We start from the raw sequence: 23,394 nt of genomic DNA on the forward strand, positions 1-23,394 counted from the left end.
GTGTCCCCTCCCCCTCCACAGACCTCAGCCCTCCCCAAATACCAGCACCTGGAAGAAGCCACGCTGTGCTTTCTTGAAAAGCTCTTGGAAGCCAGAGAAAAACAGGCAAGATAGAATTAAGAGAAAGGGACGTATCCCACTGACTCTGAGAATAGAAGAGAAATGTGGAGAATGTCTGAATTATTAGCACAGCAGAAAAATATTTTATTTAAGAGCTACATCTTCACAGCTCTGCCTGAAGGGTTTCACTCAAGCTGCCAAAAAAAAAAGGTACAGATTCAAAGCTCAGGATACTCGAGAATCCGTCATGTTGTGTGTAGGAAAATCATAAAATCACCAGCGGAAAAAAGACACAGTGGGAGTCCCAACTGGTAAGCCATTAAGCTCCCGGGCATGCATCATACTTCATCCTGAGGGACAAAGGAGGAATTTCAAACGAATTTCCCAGCTCTGTCTATGGAGCAGCTCTTTCTGACGATAAAGTCTATCTTTTAAGGAAGCTAACTCAGGGTTTTGTTTTATTTTGTTTTGCATTCATCTTCATCAAGAAAGGAAATTTACATTTTAGGTCCTCAAAATGAAAGATTGCAAAACTATGTCTTGGCCCATGAATTTAGACAATTCATGGGTCACCAAGATAAGAGCTATGTCTAAAGAGTATAGTAATAATATCTGCTCTACACCAAGCACTTGCTTTCCTCCAGGTCTATGCTAAAGAGTCTGTCTACATGTGCGACTACATTTGCACAACCACCTCACCAGCTGGATGCTTTGCAGTGGAGGAAAGTGGAGCTTACAGAAATTAAACATTTAGGTGAAGGTCACACTTTTGGTAAGTGAGAGCAAGAGTTTGATCCCCACCTCTGTCTGATGCTAAAGCCATGCTCTAAAAGAATTTCTCAACCTCAGCACTGTCATTTTGGGCCAAATAACACTTTGTGGTGGGGGGGCTGTCTTGTACACTGTAGAGTATGTAGCAGCATCCCCAGTTTCTACCCACCAGCTGCCAGTAGCACCTCCTACTCAGTTGTGACAACCAAACATGTCTCTAGACATTGCCAAGTGACCCCGGGGAATAAAATTGCCCCCAATTAAGAACCACTGCTCTGAGCTAGTGCTACTAAAAAATGTAGACCTTGCACGAGTTCCCAGACTGCAATCATAAGAAGCTTGTGCCAGAATGCAAATCAACTATGTCACTAAGAACTGTTTACTTTCAATGACTTTTTCTCAATAGCAAGACTTTTTCAATGAAGGAAGCAACGTGTGGATTTTCATTCTGCAGCAAGCTTTTTATCTCATCAAAGACCAACACTATGGATGGGGTTGCTCTAATCACTGTGGTGTATTGCCTCCATGAAACGCTGATATTCAATGAAAATGTGATAATACTTGTAAAGTTGCTTTTTCTCTTAAGCCTGTGGTAGTCTTTATTTTTGCCAAACTCCTCTCATCAGTGACAGAAAATTATTGTAAAGCAGAGCTTTACGAAGTATCAAAGGTCTGATTTGAGTGTTGGATTGTGTTGCTAGGTCCCTGACAATATGCATGAGTGAAAAACCTCAGTGCCCGACCAGAGAGCCTGTCCCACATTACACCATTATAAAGTCTAACACAACTCATCCATAGTAGCCATTGCAACCTGCAAGTTACTGGGGACTCTGTAGTCCCCATACTCCCCCACGGCCCCATGCCCATCCAGTCCCTGTTTCTATACAGTAGTCTACTGTCATGTCGTCCTTTACCATCGCATTGACAAATACCACAAATATCAACACGTACTGCGAGGTAAAAATAACAACAACAGGGGCCAGCCCCGTGGCCGAGTGGTTAAGTTTGCGTGCTCTGCTGCAGGCGGCCCACTGTTTCGTTGGTTCGAATTCTGGGCGCGGACATGGCACTGCTCATCAAGCCATGCTGAGGCAGCGTCCCACATGCCACAACTAGAAGGACCCACAACTAAGAATATACAACTATGTACCGGGGGGCTTTGGGGAGAAAAAGGAAAAAGCTAAAATCTTTAAAAGAAAAAATTAACAACAGTGGCAGCAGCACTAACTGTCAATAATTGAATGCTTCATTATGTGCAAGGCATTAAGTAAGCTCTGCATATGCATTAGCTCATATGGTTTTCACCAGAACCTTATGAAGAAGGCATTATTCTAAGCTCCATTTTACAGATAATGAAACAAATCAGAAAAGCTAAGTACTTTGAGAGAGGTCTTTTGACTGGAATCAGCCCCAGATAGAACTCCAAAATCTAGGTTTTTTTCTTTAACTTTTTATTATAAAAAATTCAAACATAATTAAAATTGGACAAAAGAGTACAATAATCCTCACGAATCAGTCATCCAGTAACAACAATTACCAACTCACAGACAATCTTGTTTCGTTCCTAACCCAATCCACTTCCTCCTCCATTTATTACTGTGAAGTAAATCCCACACAGGATTATCCATAAATATTTCAGAATATATGTCTAAAATATAAGGACTGTTTTTTAAAAACATAACTCCCAACCCATTATCACACGTTAAAATATCGTCAATGATATCTTAATACCACTAAATATCAATTGTGTCATAATTGTTATAGATGTTTCTTTTCTATTTTATAGATTGTTTGAATCAGAATCAAATATGATCATTTCATTGCGATCAGTTCATGTAAGACTTCAGTCTCTTTTCGTCACTCTCTCTTTTCATTTGCAATGTTTTTGTTAAAAAAAAAAAAAACTGGGTCATTAGTCTCCTAGAGCAGGCATCTGTGTCACATTTTCTTCTTTGTTTTATTTTTTTTTCAACCCTTTAAAAATGTAAAACCATTCTTAGCTCCAGAGTGTACAAACACCAGCAAGACCTAGGCCGTAGTTCGCGGACAGATGTCTATCGTAGAAGATCTCACAGTCTGCTCTGTGCTAATCGCAGCCTCGCGTGTCATTAACGTGTTCCTCTATTGTTTGTGTTTCCTATAAGTTGTGGTTAGATCTAAATGAGGGGTTCAGGATCAATTCTTTCGATAAGACTACTTCTTATCAAAGGTGGTGGTATATTCTTCCATCTGGAAGCACATATCTGTTTTTTCTCTCCCCCCCCAATTTTTATTTTAACATCAGTGCTCTACGTAGGTCTTTGACTTCAAAGAACTTTTAAGTCTCTTATGAGGGCATAAAATAAATATATACAAAAATATAATAGTAATACCAAATAAGCAATTTCCTCACTCATTCCTGCAGTGTTTGTTGAGGGACTCCGTGCTAGACCTTGAACAAGGCACTGGGGATACAGGGACTCTACCCTCAAGGAGTTCAGTCTTGTGATATGTGCTTCGCTGGAGTCATGTCCGACAACCAGTGGAATACCATCCTGGCATTCAGGGAACCAGGGAAGCTGCACCCAGCAAGAAGAAATGGCAAGAATGATAAACATTTGGAGGAGGGAGAGATCAGGTCCTCTTGCTCTGGGCCAAGGATGCTTCCTAAAAGTGTGATGTGAGTTGGACCTGGAAGGATAAGGAAGAGGTGGGGTGAATGTGGGGCAGATTCCAATGCAAAAGAATGATGTGAACTGAAGTACAAGTGTAGGCGAGTGTAGAGTGTGTGGATGGCCAGGGAGATGAGCAGTTGGGTGAAGCAGAGGGACTGTGTAAGGCATCACACGCAGAAACCTATTACTTTAGGCAATCCAATTCATGAAATCTTTAGAATCTGAAGATCCTTTGGAAAGCATCTAGTTGAGTAATAACAGTAATAAAAATAATGATATCAAACACATTTATTTTTATCATCTTATTTAATCTTCTTAGCAATACCACTGGCTAAAGATTATTATTCTCCTTTTTTTTTTTTGCTGAGGAAGATTCGCCCTGAGCTAACAGCCCTTGCCAACCCTCCTCTTTTTTTTGCTTGAGGAAGATTAGCCCTGAACTAGCATCTGTGCCAATCCTCCTCTATTTTTTTGTCTGTGGGACACTGCCACAGCATAGCTGGTGAATGGAGTAGGTCTGTGCCCAGGATCCAAACTCGTGAACCTGGGCAGCTAAAGCAGAATGCATGGAACATCAACCACTCAGCCGCAGGGTCGGGCCCCATTCTCCATTTTATAGCTGAGAGAGAGGAGTTCCAAAATTCTTAATTCTCTCCCACTCAAGTTCACCCAACTTGTAAATGCCAGAGCAAAAGTCTGTCTCCATCCTAATTCAAAAGCTCAGATCTCCCTAAAAGAATACTAAGCGGTAACCCAATCTCTGATTAAACATCTCTAATGTTGGGGATTGTTCAGAAATATGACATCCCAGGAGGAACCACTGCATTTCTTCTTCAGATACTCATTTCTGCCCCAAATCATTTACAAGGCTTTTTAAAAAAAATGTAGGCCCACCTCATTAAAAAAAAAATTACTAAAATAGCAGGCTTGAGAAAACAGTAAAGCAAGTAAGTCACCAAATTGATCAATGCAGTTGCTCTGATGGATATAAAATCTGTCTCTAGGCTCTAAGAGAAAAGGAAACGGAAGGAGGAAAGAAGAGAAGAAAGTCCTACTTATTAAGCGTCTCCGTGACTGGTGCTATGCTGGCACTGACCCTTTAACGTAATTCATTTAATGTCAAAACATCCCTGTGAGGTATTTGAGAGGTGACAAAATTTTTTCTTTGAAGACAAAGTTCTTGAGTGTAGACCCAAAGGAATTTCTCATATAGGATGAAATCGAGTGTATAAGAGCCAATGTTATCAGCAAAGCTTTGCAAACAGCACACATGCGGACGCCTCGCCAGTTAATACCCAAATCCCCATCTTCAGCCACCTTTGCCAGTTAATACCCAAATGTTGGCAAACTCACGTGAATGAAATGATCCCAGTGTGCAGTGTGAGTCTGTCCAAGTTTTATACGAGTTCAGATTGGGATGAATAGCAAAAACTGGCGAGAGCCAAGAAGCCCAGTGAGCAGAAATAACAAGCAGAACAATGATGAGTATAGTAACAGCAGCCAAACAGGCAGCTGAGAAATGGAGTGGGGGTGCAGAATAAAAAAAGGGAAAAAGCCAAATCTGTGTAACTTGCACTTCAAAACTTGAACTTCATAAGGCTACCTTCTCCACAGCAGATAGTCTCAAGAGAATAGATTCTTCTGGTTCAAAGTAGGGTTCTGAAAGATGGCTTTCCCCACAGAAGTTATTTTCCCTCAGTTCACTCACTTCAGCCTCAGTAGCATTTGATGGTAAGAGAGAACCACGGGGTGCGTGTAGAGACAGATGATTGATTGTTGATTGTTCCTGTAAGAACATTAATGCACAAGAATGATACAACCGGAGTGCTCAAATCAAGGGGGAAAATGTCTATTCAAATATCTAGTTCAAGGTCTCTCCAAGTATTTCTGAAACAAGCTGAAAGTAAGATTTTTAAAATGAACGTAGGTATTTAGATTGGATTTGCTTGTTCTTTAAATGTTACTAAACTGCACATTTTCAGTGGTCAGATCCTGCAGATTTACTCTTATGATAAACAATAATCGCTGAGTGATTAGGAGTAAATATTTCCGTGTCATCTCTTTTGAGAGTGACCCTCCTAGGTTAATGTGAACTGGGCTAAAAACATTGATCCCAGAAATGAGTAGGAAATGTTATAATTTCCAATTATCCTAAGAAATTGGTCTTTGAAATTCTGCCTTATAGAAGGATAAAGCAGCTCCCATTTAATCTGTGAAACAGGACTTTATTTAGTCCTTGGCAAGTTAGCAAGGAAAAAGGAATAAGAAAAATCATGGTGGGAGAGTAATATTGTCGACTGATGCCCTCCAGTGGCAAAACAGGAGGGAGTTTGTAGTCAAGGAAAATTCAAGGTACCTTCTATTTCACGTCTCAGGCTTTTTGAACGAATGAGCCCAAACCATTTGAGAGCCCAATAGTTAAGAATAAAACCACGACCTCGGGTCGGACTTGGTTTTACATTGTAGGATCATAAGGTGCCAGTGAAGGAAGTAGTTTGTTTGCCTTTAAAGTAAAATTGACTTACTCGCTGGCAAAAGGGTGCTCCATTTCAACTGACTTGGGAAGATGTGGGGAAGGCATTTTCAAATCCTCAGGCTGAAGGATCCCCCTTTTATCACATTCCTTTATGACACTCCTTTTAGCTTGAAGGCATTCACACATCCTGGAAAGAGCGGGTCCTCACATAGGGGTACAAACTCTTTGCTTCTTGTTAGAGGCACCGACCATGCTGCCTGCTGATGTGGGTGTTCCATGAGGAAGCTGATGGCCACACAGTCACCTGATAAATGTCTAGCTTTGGGTTTCCTAGTCACACTCTGGGTCATTTACTTCTCTTCTTATTTTAAAGGCTTTGCCTTGACCTCCTCAGGCTGTCTCCGGGTCCTGCCTGGTTTCTTTTGGATCTCCCACAGACTGTTCCCACCTTCCTCCAGGGTCTTCCTTCCAACAAGTGTCCACGTCTTCACTTCTCTTTGGATCTGAGGAAGTGGAAAAGCCTGTCAGACATCAAGAGAGGCCTAAGGTACCTATATTCTTGACTTTCTTGGTATATTATAAAGAAATGCCACAATAGATATAGCAGAATTCTGGTATATTCTAACACTTCCATAATTGGAATACATTTTCCCATTAATAATTTTAACATGCAATATAATTGTATTATTCCTGAGGAGATTACTGGTGGGACTTTTAAAAATGTGACTCCTAGTGTACCACGGAAAGGAGAGCTGGTAAAAGCTGACAGCTGTAAAGGCGTATAAAGCACACCATCCTCCTTCAATCCTGTCACTACATCTCTCTAACAATAAGTATAAATTCACTGAGTGAGGATATGATAGTGTCAAAAGTCTAAAACTATGTAACATCAAAAGTCTCAGCCCTTCCTGAATGTGATGTGGACCAAAGGAAGGCTCAGCTTTCTCCCAGAGACGAGAGAGAAGCAGAGTGTTTCTATGCAATGAAACAAGGGAGTGAGTTCGTGCACAAGAACAAGTCGGAATTGAGGAAAGTCTTTCAACGAGGGAGAGAGTTAGATGGTCTCTTAGTAACACCCACCCACACAATCCTTGGTGAATTCAGATTTGAAGCCTGTGAAGTTTAGCTGGATGAAAAGCACATGGAGCCCCCACCTCTGCACCACAGATTGGGGAGGGCGGTATCGTGACCAGATCATAATCACCTCAAAATGGAAGCAGAGGGTGAGGAACTCTCTCTCTGGATGCCACGTCCACTAGGGATAGTTCATATTCTAATGGTTTTATCAACTCTTTTGAATATTTATAGCATCTAGAGGAAATAGGAAAAGCTAATTATAGTTTACTTCTATCGTCCTTGTCATCAGTTGAACTTCTCCAGCCTGTGTTTGCAGATAGATATAAGCAGTAAAGAAAAATTTTCAGTGTAAATCAAAACTACCGTTTTAAGGAGACAATAATCTTAATATTCTCTATGTCAGTCATGTCCTTTTCTTCTTATGCAATCTGAGAAAGCATGTGGGCCAGTGCTCCTCAGCTTAAGGTCACATAGCTGTTTACAGGAAGGTTTCTTAACTCTCGATCTTATGACCTTTACATTTTGCTAACTTGAAGTTTCAATAGTAATGATTCTCCAGTGGCTAAAATGTTACATGCATTCCCCCTTTATTGCTGTGATATTTTGACTAGATTCTATTCCTTCGTGGATTTTCTTGCTAAGTAGTACCAGAAATGAAACATTCAAAATCAGTTTCCCAACATTAAAGGATTAAGATGGCAAAGCAATGGTACAGTTTAAGACTGAAGTGTTTAGGTTCATCATGGGAACTGATTTTATTTAATTAATTAATTAATTTATTTATTTATTTATTTATTTATGAGGAAGAATGGCCTTGAGCTAACATCTGTTGCCAATCTTCCTCTTTTTTTGCTTGGGGAAGATTGTTGCTGAGCTAACATCTGTGCCAATCTTCCTCTATTTTATGTGGGATGCCACCACAGCATGGCCTGATGAGCAATGCTAGGTCTGCGCCCGGGATTGGAACCTGCGAACCCCGGGCCACTAAAGCAGAGCACACGAATTCAACCTCTACGCCACCGGGCCAGCCTCCTTGAACTGATTTTCTTTGGAAAGGACACAGATAGAAGTTTGTATTTGTGGTGTGAATTCGTCAATGGTATACATCTAATTGCATAATTTAATATCTCTTTCCACTAAATCAGTGATTTTTAGTCTGTTTTGGGTCACAGATGCCTTTGAGAAACTATAGAAAGCTGTTGACCCTCTCTCTCTCTCTTCACCACTTCCTCAAAAAGCGCACCTAAGCACACAGGCCCTAAATGTCGTGTTCAGTTCCAGGGGGCTCATTAACCTGGTTGTAGAAAGCTTATTCTAGATCAGTAGTGCTCAACTGGAGCGATTTTGCCTTTCAGGAGACTTTTAGTGATGTCTGGAGACATTTTTGATTGTCACAATTAAGAAAGCATGGCTGAAATGTAGCAGGTAGAGGCAAGCGATGCCTGCTAAACATCCTACTGTGAATTGTTATAGCCCCTCTCAACCGAGTATGTTCCTGTCAAAACGTCAGTGGTGCCCAGGTTAAGAAAGCCTGCTCCGGATCTGCACTGTCCTCTACAGTGGCCACCAGCCCCGTAAGGGCACTGAGCTCTCGAAATGTAGCTAGAATGAATTGAGATGTGCTCTAAGTCCAGAATACGCACCAGATTCCCAAAACTGCATACGAAAATGTAAATGATATCTTCAATGAAATTTATATATTGAAACTATTTTACCTATATTTGGCTAACTAAAGTGCATTATTAAAATTAATTTCACCTGTTTCTTTTTACTTTTTGTCATGTGGCTACTAGAAACTTTACAAATTACATATTTAGCTCACATCCGTGGCTGACATTATGTTTTTATTGGACAGAGCTATTCTAAATTCTATATAACATTGAGTCAATGAAAACTAAGAGTTTGATCCTAAAGCAGGGGTCAACAAACTGCAGACTATGAGCCAAACCCAGCCCACCACCTGTTTTTGTTCATCAAGTTTTATTGGAACACGTCCACATTCATTTGTTTGCCTGTTGTCTATGGCTGTTTTCATGCTACAACCACAGAGCTGAGCGTTGCAATGAAGACTAAATGACCAGCAAAGCTTAAAACGTTTGTCACTTGCCTCTTCACAGAAAAAGTTTGCCAACCCCCCATCTAAAGGTGTGACCACTACGTGAGTGGGATAAAAATGTTGTCATCCTGACAGTGGTAATGTTTTCATAGTTGAAGTAAGCAAATCTGGGACTTTTGAAGAGGAGCTGGCTGAACAGATGGGGAGCAGGTATAGCACAAAACACTCATTGGCTGAGCTGCCCTCATGTAACCGTACTTCACCTTCCTATTCAACTGGAATATGGCTCTTTGCAAAGGAGAATAAAGAACATAATATCTTGTGTTAGAAATAGATCATTAATTCAGTCAACAAATATTTTTTGAGCACCAACTATTTGCCAGGCGCTGTTCTAAGAGCTGGAGATATAGTAGTGAACACAAGAAATAAAGTCCCTGCACTCATGGGGCATATAGTCTGCTGGAGGAGAGAGAATATAAACAAACAAAGAAATCTCTAATATGCCAAGTGATGATAAGTGCAGTGAACGCAGTCATGGGATAAAGAACGCTCGGGTAGAGGTTTTTAATTTTATTTAGAATTTTATTTATTTTATTTAGCCTGATATCGTCATGGAAAGCTTTTCTGAGCAGGCAACATTTGAGAGTATGGAAAACAGACAGTTATAAGCTTTCTCTGAGGACCATTTGACAGCATGTGTTTAAATCTTAAGTGTGAGCCAGCAGCCCTACCTGTAGTAATTTAACATAAGCAGTTTTTAAAACAATTGTCCCAAAATATGTGTATAAGAATGTTCCCTGGAATGCATTCCTTGTAATAAAAAAAGGGAAAACTATTAAGCATTCAAATAAATTTATTAATATAAACAATGTTCATGACATAGTAAGTTTTTTTAAAGAAGCAAAAAAAAGGTATTATAGTTTAATCCAAGTTTTATAGAAATTTTGTGTTTGCAGAAAAAAAAGTCTTAGCACAAATGTTAGGATACCTAAAAGGTAGAATTTTAGATGTCTTATGTGCTTCTTTATAGTTCTCTGTAGTATCATCTCTTTAAAAATAATCTATAAACAAATCCATTTATTTTTTAAGAAGGAGCAGAGATTATATTCTCCCAAATATGCACGTGCAAAAATACTCCCCTTAAAGATCACCCTCAGTGTGATAATCTTCCACGGAAGCATCAGAGTTGACAAGGAGTGCGATAATTAACAGAATGAACAGAATGAATTGCCTTTCTCAACAAATCCCATAGATTCTGGGACACCAATCTCTTACATAACCTACCAGAGAACTGAAGTAAGCCCAATTAGTTCCTTAGCACATGGCCATGTTGTAAGGCCCAGAGATGTCAATGGACCCCCTGGAAACTCCAGAGAGAACAGAGATCACTCACCACTTGCAGGTGGCAATTGCAAACACTACACTGCCCAGGAAAACTCAGTTTCCAGTGTTTCTCAAAGTGTGGTCCTGGGACCTCTACGCAAGCACCATTTGATAATGGTGCTGGCAGTGGAAGTGGTTGGGGGCAGGGGAGGAGATGCTCATTGAAAATTCAGTCTTGGCCCCTACTCCACAGCCCTTCTCGGATGGGGTCCAGGATTTGCACATTTAAGAGGTTCTCTGACTAACTCTTACACAACCAAAGTTTAAGGATAAATGCTTATCAGAGGGGAACTGGATCACTCTCAGCCTTGTTATCTCTTTAACTTAGAAGTGCTTTCATTATAGGAGAAGAAAAAACACTTCTGAAGATCCAGAGGAAACTTGTGTCTCTTCAGAGCTTTTGGGAAAAGAAAATGCAAATTGAGACTTGCCTGATCATCTGGTAATTATTGAAGGAAGGACTCTTGGCTGTCACGTTGGTTCTGTAAAGAGGCCTGTGGCTAACTAACACAGGTTAACAGAGCCTTGGCCTACCTTTGAACGTTGCTGATACTTTTTGTCTGAGTGCTGAAACCAGCCTGATTTCCTGTCCCTGGTGAACAATTCTGGGACGGGGTATATTTTCCCGTGCACGTGTTAAACAATACTGAGAACAAGCAAAAGTAAATGACTGCCTGGTCCCGGAAGGACATATTTCCTCATGGAACTTAGGACTGCCTACAAATTAAAACAGCTTATTTATCACGACTTGTAGCTTGCTCATTAAGATTTAATTCAAGACCTTCTCCTCTCTGTGTCTACCTATGGAGGACAGCTAATATGTCATAAAATATGCCCAATCCCAACTATTGCCCACCTTGCAAGACCCACCTTAAAAGCATTCAGCCTGGCCTAAAACCTTATAAACACCCTTCCCTGACTTCCCCATTCTGAAATGCTACTAGGCTCTGCCCTGGTGGCGTCTCCCTCGCTGGCAATAGGTCTAATACACATTTCGATGTTGATTTGCTTAATCAACAGTCTATTCCAAAGGTCTATGAGATATTGACAGTCAAGATGCCATTATTTCAGTTGATGTGGGCTGGCCTATTCCAGCTTCTCTGGGATATCTGTTGAATATGACTCATAAAAATTCTGTTTCCAGGCTTCACTGTATCCCTTTCAAGATCCTTAATTTCTGTTATTTCTGACTAAGGCTCTTGGCCAACATCCCCACTATGCACATGAAAAAGATTTTTAAAAAAAACAGAGCCAGATATGTTGAAGTTTTTGTAAGATTCTCTCCTAATTTAAATTCTGGATGCTACAAGAGATGCTTGTAAGCAGTGGCAGCTGAGTTTCACCTTTTATTAACTTTCTTGGTGCAACAGCTGTCTCATTGTTACTTAGGAATTAGAGCGTGAGCTCCAATCTCCATGGAGAAGCAAGCAGAACACAAAAGAAGAAAAGTGGCAAAAATGTGCAGATTGAGAGTTTGGGCATACCTGGAAAGCGAGGTCAGACATACCTGGTTACACATTTGCTCTCCTCTGTGCTGTCTGTGAGACTTTCGGTATCTCAATGTCTCCAACCATCAGTTTCTTTAACTTTAAAATGGAAACAGGGGCCAGTCCCACGGCCTAGTGGTTAAGTTCGGTGCATTCCACTTTGGTGGCCTGGGTTTGGTTCTTGGATGCGGACCTACACACCACTTGTCAGCAGCCATACTGTGGTGGCAACCCACATACAAAATAGAGGAAGATTGGCATGGATGTTAGCTCAGGGAGAATCTTCCTCAGCAAAGAAACAAAAAAGGAAATGAAAATTTGTACAGTGGTAAAGATTAAATGATAAAGTTTAAACACTAACTCTATAAACAATAGCTAATATTATATTTTTACAAACCATATCCAAAAACTCTTAGGTGAAAATTGAAATATGACATAAATTCAGATTTACATTTGAATTCTGGTTCTTTCTCTTACCTGCCTTATGTCCTTGGGTAATTAATCCCTTTAAGTCTTAGTTTTCTCACCTACAAATCTGAAATACTGCTACCCCATCAATAATAAATAAAATAATGTATTTAAGATACTAGTGCATGAATCATTCAATCAACTCATATTGAGAGCACAGACTCTGTGTCAGACTGACTGCATATAAAATTCCCAACTACTCTCTCTAATTCCTTATTAAGGTATGTAACCTTCTGTGCCTAAGTCAGAGAGTATTACATAGGCTAGATTTCCTCCAGAAGCAGAGACCTTTGAGACCATTCCAATGGGATGCACCATTGTCATAAGCCAAGATTTCTCTCCCTTTTGCTCCCCAAAGTTCTCCAATATACATCAGTTTGAATGCTAAGCTGACTTTCAAAGAAACTCCTATAGCTCTGAATCTTTAGCTTTTCTCTATAAGTCACAGCTACCTTGTTAGGTTTTGCTTCCTTTGTCTTCCCTCTTTTCTTTTTGGTCTATGCTTCTGCACACACGTTTTAACCAGAGATGATTACTTCATGGACTTACTCGCGAAGTAATCAAGAAAGAGAATTTTAGACCTAGTGATCTGATGCCTTGAATATGAATCTCTTCTATCCCTGAAAGTTATGAAACTGAAAATATGTTAAGAAGAAAATATTTCCATGGTTTGTTATGATATTCAGAGACTTTTCACTACTCCAAGTTTGCATTATTTAATTTCTCCAGGAGCAGGCAAGAAAAATACCAAGAGCTTGCCTTTGGGGAGATGCCATTTCATGAGCAATGAAGCACTAATGAATGGTAAAGCTGGAATTTCAAGGAATCATTATTGAGGGGGAAACGCAGCTATAAAGCTACTCTGCTCAAGAGACTGACATGGGACGTCCTTACTTATCAACTCTCTGTGCATGCAGTTAATAAATATTTATTTAGCGACTGCAGCATGTCAGGTGCTACGGTATTGGAAAGGGATTACTGCAAGCTCATTGATACTCGAGGGGACGGCCCTCATTATTGGAATGCTGTTATTCAAGAGAAACAAGGCAGGAAGTAGTGTCTAGAAGTGTAATAGGCAGCCTGGGAACCTAAGGGTGGAAACAATACTGGACCCGTTGGGAAAACGGTAGGAGAAAGGAGCCGAAGAGAAACTGTGCATAGAATATACATCTCAGTCAGATGGAGCCCAAGGATAAGGTGACATCTTATAGGTGGCTCAACTAAGTGAAGTCTCTTGAAATCGGTTAGGTGTCTTTCCTCCCATGAAGGCTCCCCTGGGTGCCTAAGTCTGATTTGGCTTCTAGCCTTTGTCCTCCCGTAGTATCCATTTCCTTCTCTTATGCTAAGTCGAATCACTCTGTCTAAAAACTGCTGCCTTGCCTTTCTCCCATACTGGTCTACAGGCTTCTTGAAGCCAAAGATTCTCTCTGGTTTTCTGTAATCTCGCCAGGGCCTGGCTTACTGTTAATTCTCAATAAGCCTCTGTAGAATGGTGGAGGTGGATGGATGATTGGATAGACGAATGGGTGGACCCATGGGTGGACCGGTGGATAAATGATGGAAGCAATGAGTGAAGGCACTGTATACTTGCTTCCCTGAGAGGAGTCTAAGATAATCAAAGTAGTAAAGGGCAATAGCAACAGTCAAGTTTGCTGCTGTTTGTCAGTTTAGATGCTGTTCAGTTGTTGACCTAATTGGAATTCGTAATGCAAAGTATAAAGGTAAGTTTAGTCTAAACTTCCCACATCTCTGCTGAAGTAAGAAGGGAGTGACGTGATATTTGCTGCTCCATTCTGTGTTGTCTCCAGAACGCAGGCTCCCTGTTTCCCCACAGCCACAGCTTTGCTATGGTCTCCATGCGCACGTGTGCGTTGAGTACATACAGCTCCAGCCCAAGCAAAATGGCTACGAACCCAACTCCTTCCTTATGAATTAGCCACAGGCTAGGAACAGCTCGAGCTCCTCTTCTCTTCCTCTCACAGCTCTTTCTACTGTGCTAACGAAGAACAAGAATAAAACACTGTTCACTTTATGACGTTACTTGCATTAAAAAAGAAAGAAAGCCACTTACATGGGTATCAAAAATATAGAAAGGACACACCAAAATGTTAATGGTAGGTATTTCTGGAGCAGAGGGATGACAGATGGAGAATTTTTTGCTTTTTTCGTCTCTATTTTTTAAGATTTTTTCCTATAACTAAATTGTGTTTCCGGTGAAGTAAAAACAATTTAAAATTTATGACAGCAATTCTGACCTCACAACAATAATTGTGACTTCTATGGCCTTACCACTCAATATGTGCTTCCTTTCCAATTCACCCTGAGTTCCTCGGGGTCAGATACCCCAAGGTGTCAGCCGCTTAGCCCTGAGCACAGCGCTGTGCAGAGTAGGGACTAGAAACTAAATGAATGAACTCTCTGTTTCTGTCTATAATTCGAACATTCATGCTTAGAACTGAGGATGATGAATTTTTTAGTCCTCATCTAAAACTTGGAGAAAGTCTGAAGGATATTTGTACACTTTGGGATTGTCAGTCATTGAAATAATGTTAGCTTAAGGTCAAAATCGAGAGAGAGGGACATTAGCGCTGGATCAGTTATGCCAATATGCTCCTTAATTCTGACTGACTTGTAAAGTTAAACCATCTTCATTCTTCTTCCACATTCTTCTTAAACACAATTTTTTCCCCTGCAGAGCAGGCCTGTCCTGAGGGTGCCTTTCAGCGGAAGCCTTTGTCTTTGAGCACAGTCTGACTGAGAGTCCAGGGAGGGACAGAGAAGCCAATGTTCCATTTATTCCATCTCTTCTGAAACAGGCCAATTGTGCATAACAGTGGCAAGCCTGACAGGGTCTCACTTAGGGAGCATTTCCTTAGGGCTGTCATTTTTCCTGGGCTTCCAGCAGACCTGGTAGTGAGCTGCCCTCACACCCCGAGCAGGATCCACTTTAATAATAAACACCAAAGATGGGCACAGCACAGGACAGCATCGCTGGGCTGGGCTTGATTTATGCTCCAGGGACTAGAGCTCTGTGCGTACCTTTCAAATGGTATCAAGAGAGACTCCTTACACAACATAGAAGGAAACGCCCAGGAAAGCAGGATGCAAGGAGTTAACAGCACAAGCTTTGCAATCAGGTGAACTTGAATTCAATACTAGGCTCTATGGGACCTCTGTGGGTCCATGTCTCTCAACCTCAATTTCCTCATCTGTAAAATGGGGGTAATATTAATCCCTATTCCACAGATTCCCTGAGAAGTTAAAAGAGATGATAGTATGTGTGCTTCACTTAGCAAAGTGTCTGGCATGCTGTAGGCACTTAACAAACGTTCTCATTATCATGAACAGTGTACCATAGCAATGTGGGATAATTGGGAAAATCTAACAAATAAACACTGCATTTGGAGTCAGGCTCTGGGTCCAATCTCTATTCTGCCACTAACTGTGGGCAGTTTTGTAATTTCTGGTTCTCAGTTTCCTCATTGGTGAAGCAAACAAATTGGACCGGATTTAGGCTTGCAAACTGGCAGCCTACAGATACGGTTCATTCGGCCCCTTTCAAGTGTTCAAAGAAATTGGAGAAATTTTTCTAAAATACCTAGATGTCTGCCTTTTGATAAAAATCAGGGCAGCATTTCCAGATGGCTAAAACTGAGCAGCAAAATGTTTTTAGGCAGGGCATCCACTCTCCAGTCCACTACAGTCCTTACCATGCCCTGTTGTCTTACACTGAGACCACCCAATTACTTTATATTAATTTCCTGGTCCCTGTAACCATTTAGGTTTGCAACCCATGGATTAGACCAGTGGTTCTTAATGTTAGCATCACTCTGGGAAATATTAAAAATAATAGTGACTCCTCCTCCCATACCAACTAAATCAAAATATCTGTCCATAGGGCCTGGATACCTGCATCTTTTTAAAAAAATTCTTTAAGCATTTGAAATCCATACCCAGGGTTAAGAACTATTGGACAAAGTATTCTCTAGGCTTCTGTCAATGTGACAGTGCCCTAATTCCAAAATCATTAACTTTTACACAAGTCTAGCCTAAATGTGTAGACAGCTACAACATGAAAATTATATGTTCAAAATACAACTACTACACATTAAAACATGATAACCACAGCAAATGAGAACCTCAACTATTTCTGTGCCTTCTTTTAATAGCCATGGGAGAACTTAGAGATAAATTTCAGTTTGCTTATTCCAAACATAATCATCGTAAAAGAAAAAATATACATAGCTTTTGTCACTTTTATGTTTCCTTTCTCTATCTTATTAGTTACCAGTTCCTATATCAAGCTTAGAAACCTTTCTAGAGTTAACATTTAGATGTTCCACCGGAATTACTCTAAACAAGGAAGAAAAATATTCATTACTCATATACTCCCTACCTTATTAACACCAAAGTAACATTAAAAATCACCATTAATTCCTTTGGAGAGAAGCATCATTTTCAAGTATTAAGAAGTTTTCTTTACCTTTCCTTTTTCCTTTCAGCTCCTCTGAATATTTAGGGGTCTTTTTTAATACATTTTTGTCATCCATTTACAACTTTTGGAAGTTCATTTTAATGCTCTTAAACTTTTAACTAAAAAAGATTATAATGTGTTTGATTTTATTGTTTTGATTTGCCTATTGCCAAATTTTATATTTTTATCAACTACGGTGCCTAGAGAGTTTGGGGTGAAAAACAGGAAAGCAAAATTAAAATTGATATAAAGTAGTGGTTCTCAAGGGGAGCACGTTTTGCCCCCCTGAGGGACATTTGGCGATGACTGGAGACATTCTGGTTGTCGTGACTGGGGGTGTTGGTGCTACTGGCATCCAGTGGGTAGACAGCATTACGCTGCTAAACATCCTACAGTGCGCAGGACCGTCCCCACCACAGAGTCATCTGGGCCAAATTGACAATAGTGCTGAGGTTGAGAAACCTAATACAAAGCTTTTTTTTTTTTTTGCACTGTGCTTCACATGATTTAGTAAATTGTGGGTTTTCAATCTCTGACCATGGAAAAATCATTAAGACGGTGCTTGCAATTTAAAAATGTGGAAGATTATTTTTCCCCCTTCAAAGTACTTTGTGTTCTGAAATGAAGAGTTTTATGCAAATTCTGGACAATTAGCCTGTGGCTTACTTAAGAACAGGAAGAGGACAAGGTGTGGCAAGGACTCGGGAAAGGAGACAATCAAAAAACTGTATTTCATTATATTTATGCCAATTCTTCTATGCTTTACATCTTTATAAACAAAGGACATTCTTGTGGGAAAACCAGCCCCTTTTGGGGGAATGAGAACTTGCTGGTATTAAATCAATCAGCATAATTACAAAGCGGCATGGGGAATCTACGCATTTGCTGTAAAAAGTCCACCCTCTACAAAGGATGGTGGGTTATAAACAGCTAAGGTCTGGCTTAAAGACACATTGTCAATTTCCAAGACTCGAATCCTTTGTTTTTTAAGACGGTTCTGGGTTGTTACGCAGGTTCTTAGAGTGGGAGTTCTCACTGACCACGGTTACACAAGATTCATGGCTGTTTAAAAAAATAATAACCTGCCTTTGAAATTTGACTTGGAATGGAATGAAACACACCCAATAATACTTTTCCTTTGGTCAGAACTTTGCTTTGAGATTATTTGGCAAAGGCTTCTTCATGTCTCCCAGCTCCACCTGGCTATTCCACAAAGCTCAATTGTCACACCAGGATAGGAAACTACAAATCAGAGGCTAAACACTAAAGAAAAAAAGAAAAGATAAACCACACCATGGGGACCAAACCCAACAAAATATACCCTTGCACTCTAGCTGGCCCAGGGGCCACTAGCTTGAAACTGATGGACGAATAAACTCTAAATCTCTTTTAGGTCAAAAGTTCTGTGGTTGGACTTTTAGCAAGAAAACTCACCATTGCTAGACATGTTCTTAAAATGCGGTCATTTCCCTTAATGTGTCATTTTCCTGTTGAAAAAATCCATAGTTGCTCCCTACTGTTCTACAAATTGAATCCTAGCCTCAAAAATGCAGAACTCTGCAATTTGACTTGGGGCCTCCCTTGTCCCCATGATTTCCCAGCATCCACGGACATTGGTCCAGCTTTGAGCCCTATGAGATTGCTTCACGTCACCTAAAGACGCTTGGTACTTCACAGGACGGCATCCTTGCCCACCCACTATCTCCACACAACCTGCTCTCTCCTACCCCATCTTGTCCAAAGCCAGACATCCTTCCCTCTTAAGTGTCTTCGTTTTCAGTCCCTCCTGACTCCTCCCAGGGCGCGGGCTGGCAGAGAGATTTATCCATAACACTTTAACACGGCCTCAGCCACCGTCTACCTGGTGGGATGAGATGGGTAAGAATTCAGGCCTGGGAGTCAGTTTCACCAGCTCTTAACTTTGGGCAGTTTATTTAACCTGTTAAACCACATCTTCCTCACCTCTCTAATGAGTGTGTCACTCAAGTGTCAGCTGTCCCCGTGTCCATAGGAGTTGACTGTTTAAGCTCGACGTTGACTAGTTCACAAACTGGTTTCTGCAAGAAATCCAGTCACACCATGCATTTTAGACATTTATACTTTTTTCGGAACACCTATTTTACTTGAGCATGCCTTCTTGAAAATTCTGCCGCCTTGCCGAAGCCTTCTTCCCCCTCACCCTTCCTCCCCTTCCAACCCCTCATTCAGCGCTTCAACCCCTGCATTTCTGATTTTCCCTCTACTGGCCTCTTCAGACATTTTAAACCCCTCGGCCCGATTACGCATAGAAGCCTTGTCTACAATCCTGCATCCATCTACGCAATCCCAAACTCACCTCCCATTTCCATGAAACAAGGGACTCTTCGGCTTCTTAAAAAGTAGTGGGTAAATTATCTTTGTTTTTGTATTGGTGATAACAGTAGTGCCCATCTTATGGTGTTATCATAAAGAGATGAGATATCTAAAATATATCATAAAGAGAAGTGATGTCTAGAATATGATTTCATAAAGAGATGTGATATGTAGCATATAGTTAAGCACTCAAGTCTTAGCCTAGTGTTATCATGATCCGTTTCAGTTTTGTTTGTCTCCCTTATGAGACCGTGGACATATTAAAGGGAAGACTCCTAATTTATTCATCTTTCAATAGCTGGCACAGCAATTCTATTCTCCACCTTGGCTCCACATTAGAGTCACTGAGGGAGCTCGAAAAATGTTCATGCCCCCAACCCAGATCAGATACATCCAAATGCCTCAAACAGGCCCTAGGTGTCAATGTTTTCCAGGTGATTTTAACGTGCACCCTGGCTTGCGGTCACCAATGACCATAACACCTTACAGGCAGCAGTAATAATTGCTAATAGGCTCACACTCCTATTATAGGGCACGCATTACACTAAGCATTTTCCTTGTAACACCTCATTGTAGTCGTTTTTAAAGGTCTCCAGGCAACTCCAATGTGCGGCCAAGTTTGAGACCCAGTGCCAGCTCCAGAACCAGTTTGAGAAGCTTCACTGCCTCCTCCTCAGGAGGTAAGTTTAGGTTATCCACTTTTTACGGGCGAGAAGCAGAGGTTAAGGGAGGTTAAGGGTGCTTGAGTCCCTCGGGCCGCAGTCAGTGGTGAAGATGGGGCTCCAGCCTGAGCAATCTGACTTCAGAGCCCCAACTTCCTCTTCCACAGTCCTCTCCTGCCTTCTTGGGAGGAACCAAGTCAGTGTAACTGAATGGAGTTCTGTCATCCTTGACCCCACAGGTGCTGCCACCAGGTAGGAGAAATGTTCTTCTGATGCTCTGTTTTCTTTCTCTACCACGACGCTTCATGTTTCTTTCACTAGCTCTCCGCGTATACTCACAGCCTTTTCACCCTCCCCATGATGCTTTTTAGCTAAAGAGACTTAAAAGCTCAAATTTATCACTTTGTGGTATGAAAAAATCCTGAGATCCCGACATAATCAAAGGACGTGACTTGATTTCAAATCTGCATTTGCAAATAAGGTCTCACATCCTAGTGTATGTTAGGATATTTGATAATAATGACCTACTTTTTATTATTACTTTTCACTGATTTTAAATGAGGCAAGGTGGAATAATTTGTCTTTTTAACTCTAAAGGATTTGCAGTTTGGGTTTTAGCTACGTGTGTGAATAAAGTTTTAGTTATTTAAGGGATTTAGTTTAATCTCATAAGTGATTTTAAAGTAAGAGAAAATATAAGAAAATCTAAGCCAATGTTTCCTTTCTTTTAAAGCCTTGATAGAAAAATTATAACTCCCTAGCCAGAAAAAAGAAATACTGAAGTCATATTGTTGCCACTCCATGAGATCTATTTTTATCAGAAATAACTATCTTCTGTTTGCCCATTTATGAAGCCACACAGTGGAGTCAGGTTTTTCTCACTGCTTTTTCCTTCTCTCTTCCCTTCTGTAAGCACCCCGGCTTTACCTCGTCCCCCATTCCACCCACTCTATAGAAACCCCACTTCCGAGCATCCAGATCCCCAGTTCTCAGACTTTAGCACACAGCAGAACCACCTGGCAAGCCTCGCACCGCCCCATCTCCATCCCCCAACCCCACCCCCAGAGTTTCTGCCTCCTAAGTCTGAGGTGGAGCCCACGTTTTTGCATTACTAACAAGGTCCCAGGTGCTGCTGCTGATCCAGGAATAAAACGTTAGGAACCAATTATTTAGATGATCCAAGAATCTATTAACGGCTGAACTTGTGTGTCTTTTCTGAAATTCAAAAATCAGGAGCATGGAACTGAACCATAAATATCTTTTAATATTCTTTTAATATCTTACCTAAAGGAGTGTTTTTTACTAAAATATGCTGAGAATAATATATTAACAAGAAGGTAACAAGTCCTCTTATATTCTGAGCCCTCTTATATTCTGAGCAAAGGCCCCCCGCGTCGAAACCCATTTATTTAACCTTAACGGATGCAGCTAGTTTTTGTGAGAATTGTAGTAGCCCCTGGTTACCTGCAGGTGGCAGAATATTCCAGGATAAATGTCATCTCTGTTTATCTTGTGAAATAATTGACACCTTTCAGAAGAATTTATCAAAATTGGTTTGTATGTTAAGTAAAGAGAGGAAAACATTTTAAAGTATAATGGGTACAACATTCTGCACAGGAAAAGGAATGTTATTAGCAATTTGGATAATTTATTTGGCAGGTCTTGAAAAAGCAACATTTAATAATAATTATTATAAATAGGTATTAAATGCTTACTATATGACAGGCTATGTATTAATTGCTTTACATTGATTCTGTCTCTCAATTCTCAGAGTAAGCCTATAATGTGAATTATCACTGTTTTTTTTTTTTTTTAGACTGACACCTGAGCTAACATTTGGTGCCAATCTTTTTTTTTCTTCTTCTTCTCCCCAAAGTCCCCAGCACATAGTTGTGTATTCTAGTTGTAGATCCTTCTGGTTGTGCTGTGGGACGCCACCTCAGCATGGCTGGACGAGCAGTGCTAGGTCCACACCCAGGATCTGAACCAGTGAAACCCTGGGCCGCCGAAGCGGAGTGCACAAACAACTACTCGGCCATGGGGCTGGCCCCCAATTATCCCTGTTAAATAGAAAAGAAACCTAAGGTTGAAAATTCCACCCATCCTTCAAGTTCATTTTAGGCTTTTCCTTGTTCTAGGAAAATTTTTCTCAATATCCCCATATATGAACTCTCTCTTCTCTTCTTCCTTCTCTCCCCCTCTCTCATAGTAGTTTCATAGTCTTCACTGGATTACTGGCATCATCCTCATTCACAGGGATGCTGTGATAATTAAAATTTTAAGTGAGACAGTGTATATGAAAGTTATTTGTTTTAAAAACACAAGACCCTATTACAAAATAGGGTGCATAGTGAGTTGAAAGGTAGTCCCCCAAAAAATGTGTTCACATCCTAATGTCCAGAACCTGTGAATGTGAACTTATTTGGAAAAAAGATCTTTGCAATTATAAGTTAAGCTAAGGATCTTAAGATGAAATCATCCTAGATTATCCCAGCAGGCTCTAAATACAATAGAAAATGTCCTTACTAGAGATACCCAGAGAGAAGAAGAGAAAGCCATTTTCAGACAGAGGCAGAGATTGGAGTGATACAAAAATAAGCTGCAGAGAGAGGTAGAATAACTTCTCTGGGTCACACATCTTCTAGAGGCCGGTTCAGAGACACAACTCATGCTGCCCAACTCAAGCTTCAATCCATCCACCATCTTTAAATGCCTCTCAGTGTATTACAGTAAAGAAAAGGTGAAAAACAGACATGCCTCCTGTGGTTAATGCCTGGGTTCACATCTTTTTAATGAAGGAGGGTTTAACAAATTCACAAGTAACTTTTCCTTAGCAACAGTGCCTTAATGACAGCATCATAAAATTATAGTATCACTAGATTAACGGGAAGAAAGTTTGCTTTAAGTCTGCTGGGAAAAGCAGACTGCAAGACAGAGATTCTGTTCAGACATCCTCCCAGGAGGGGGGTAGGAAAAATCATAATTCTGTGTTTCTTAGATGATGAGATACTTTTTTTTCAGTTTAAGAAAATTTCTTCTGGAGTCTTCAGTTCCATGTTCCTCAACGTATAGCCATTTTATCCCACGCACCACTTAGCTGAGCACCCCCCTCCAACCCCTGCCCCCAGAGCTGAATCAGATATATGCCTCCTTAACAAGGCCCTGGGTGTGCACTAAGTGAGAGAACCACTGCCCTCAGGCCCACAATTACGGCGCCACCAAAGGAGGACCTCATATTAGAGATGCAGTGAGTGGAACATGCCGGGTTTGAAGCCAATGGATTTTGTTAGCGTCTCGATGCCGCCACTGAGTAATTTTCTCAACTTGGGCATTTATACTCAGTACAGCAAGTGGAGTAGTGTCTTCATGCTAAGAGAGTACGGGTGGATGGGGGTGGGGTGAGAGTGAAGGGAAGGTTTTGAAGTCAGACCATAACACTAAAATCAACGGTATTTAAAATTACTCTCGAAAATG

General features: G+C 40.7%; 1 long non-coding RNA gene across 2 annotated transcripts in view; it reads right to left on the bottom strand.

The window, feature by feature from the left end:
- Positions 1 to 2,273: 2,273 nt before the first annotated feature.
- LOC139076119 (uncharacterized) overlaps positions 2,274 to 23,394 on the bottom strand; it is a 48,125-nt gene continuing 27,004 nt past the window's right edge. The window contains exons 3-5 of one of the 2 annotated variants that reach the window (XR_011527397.1): positions 11,985 to 18,963; positions 6,011 to 6,464; positions 2,274 to 5,271 (exon numbers count right to left, since the gene is read on the bottom strand). This is a non-coding gene — a long non-coding RNA (uncharacterized lncRNA). The remainder of the gene's footprint in view (positions 5,272 to 6,010; positions 6,465 to 11,984; positions 18,964 to 23,394) is intronic. The other variant, XR_011527398.1, reaches the window with a different exon arrangement.

Source organism: Equus przewalskii, chromosome 15 (genome assembly GCF_037783145.1).
Source record: "Equus przewalskii isolate Varuska chromosome 15, EquPr2, whole genome shotgun sequence".
Taxonomy (NCBI): Eukaryota; Metazoa; Chordata; class Mammalia; order Perissodactyla; family Equidae; genus Equus; species Equus przewalskii.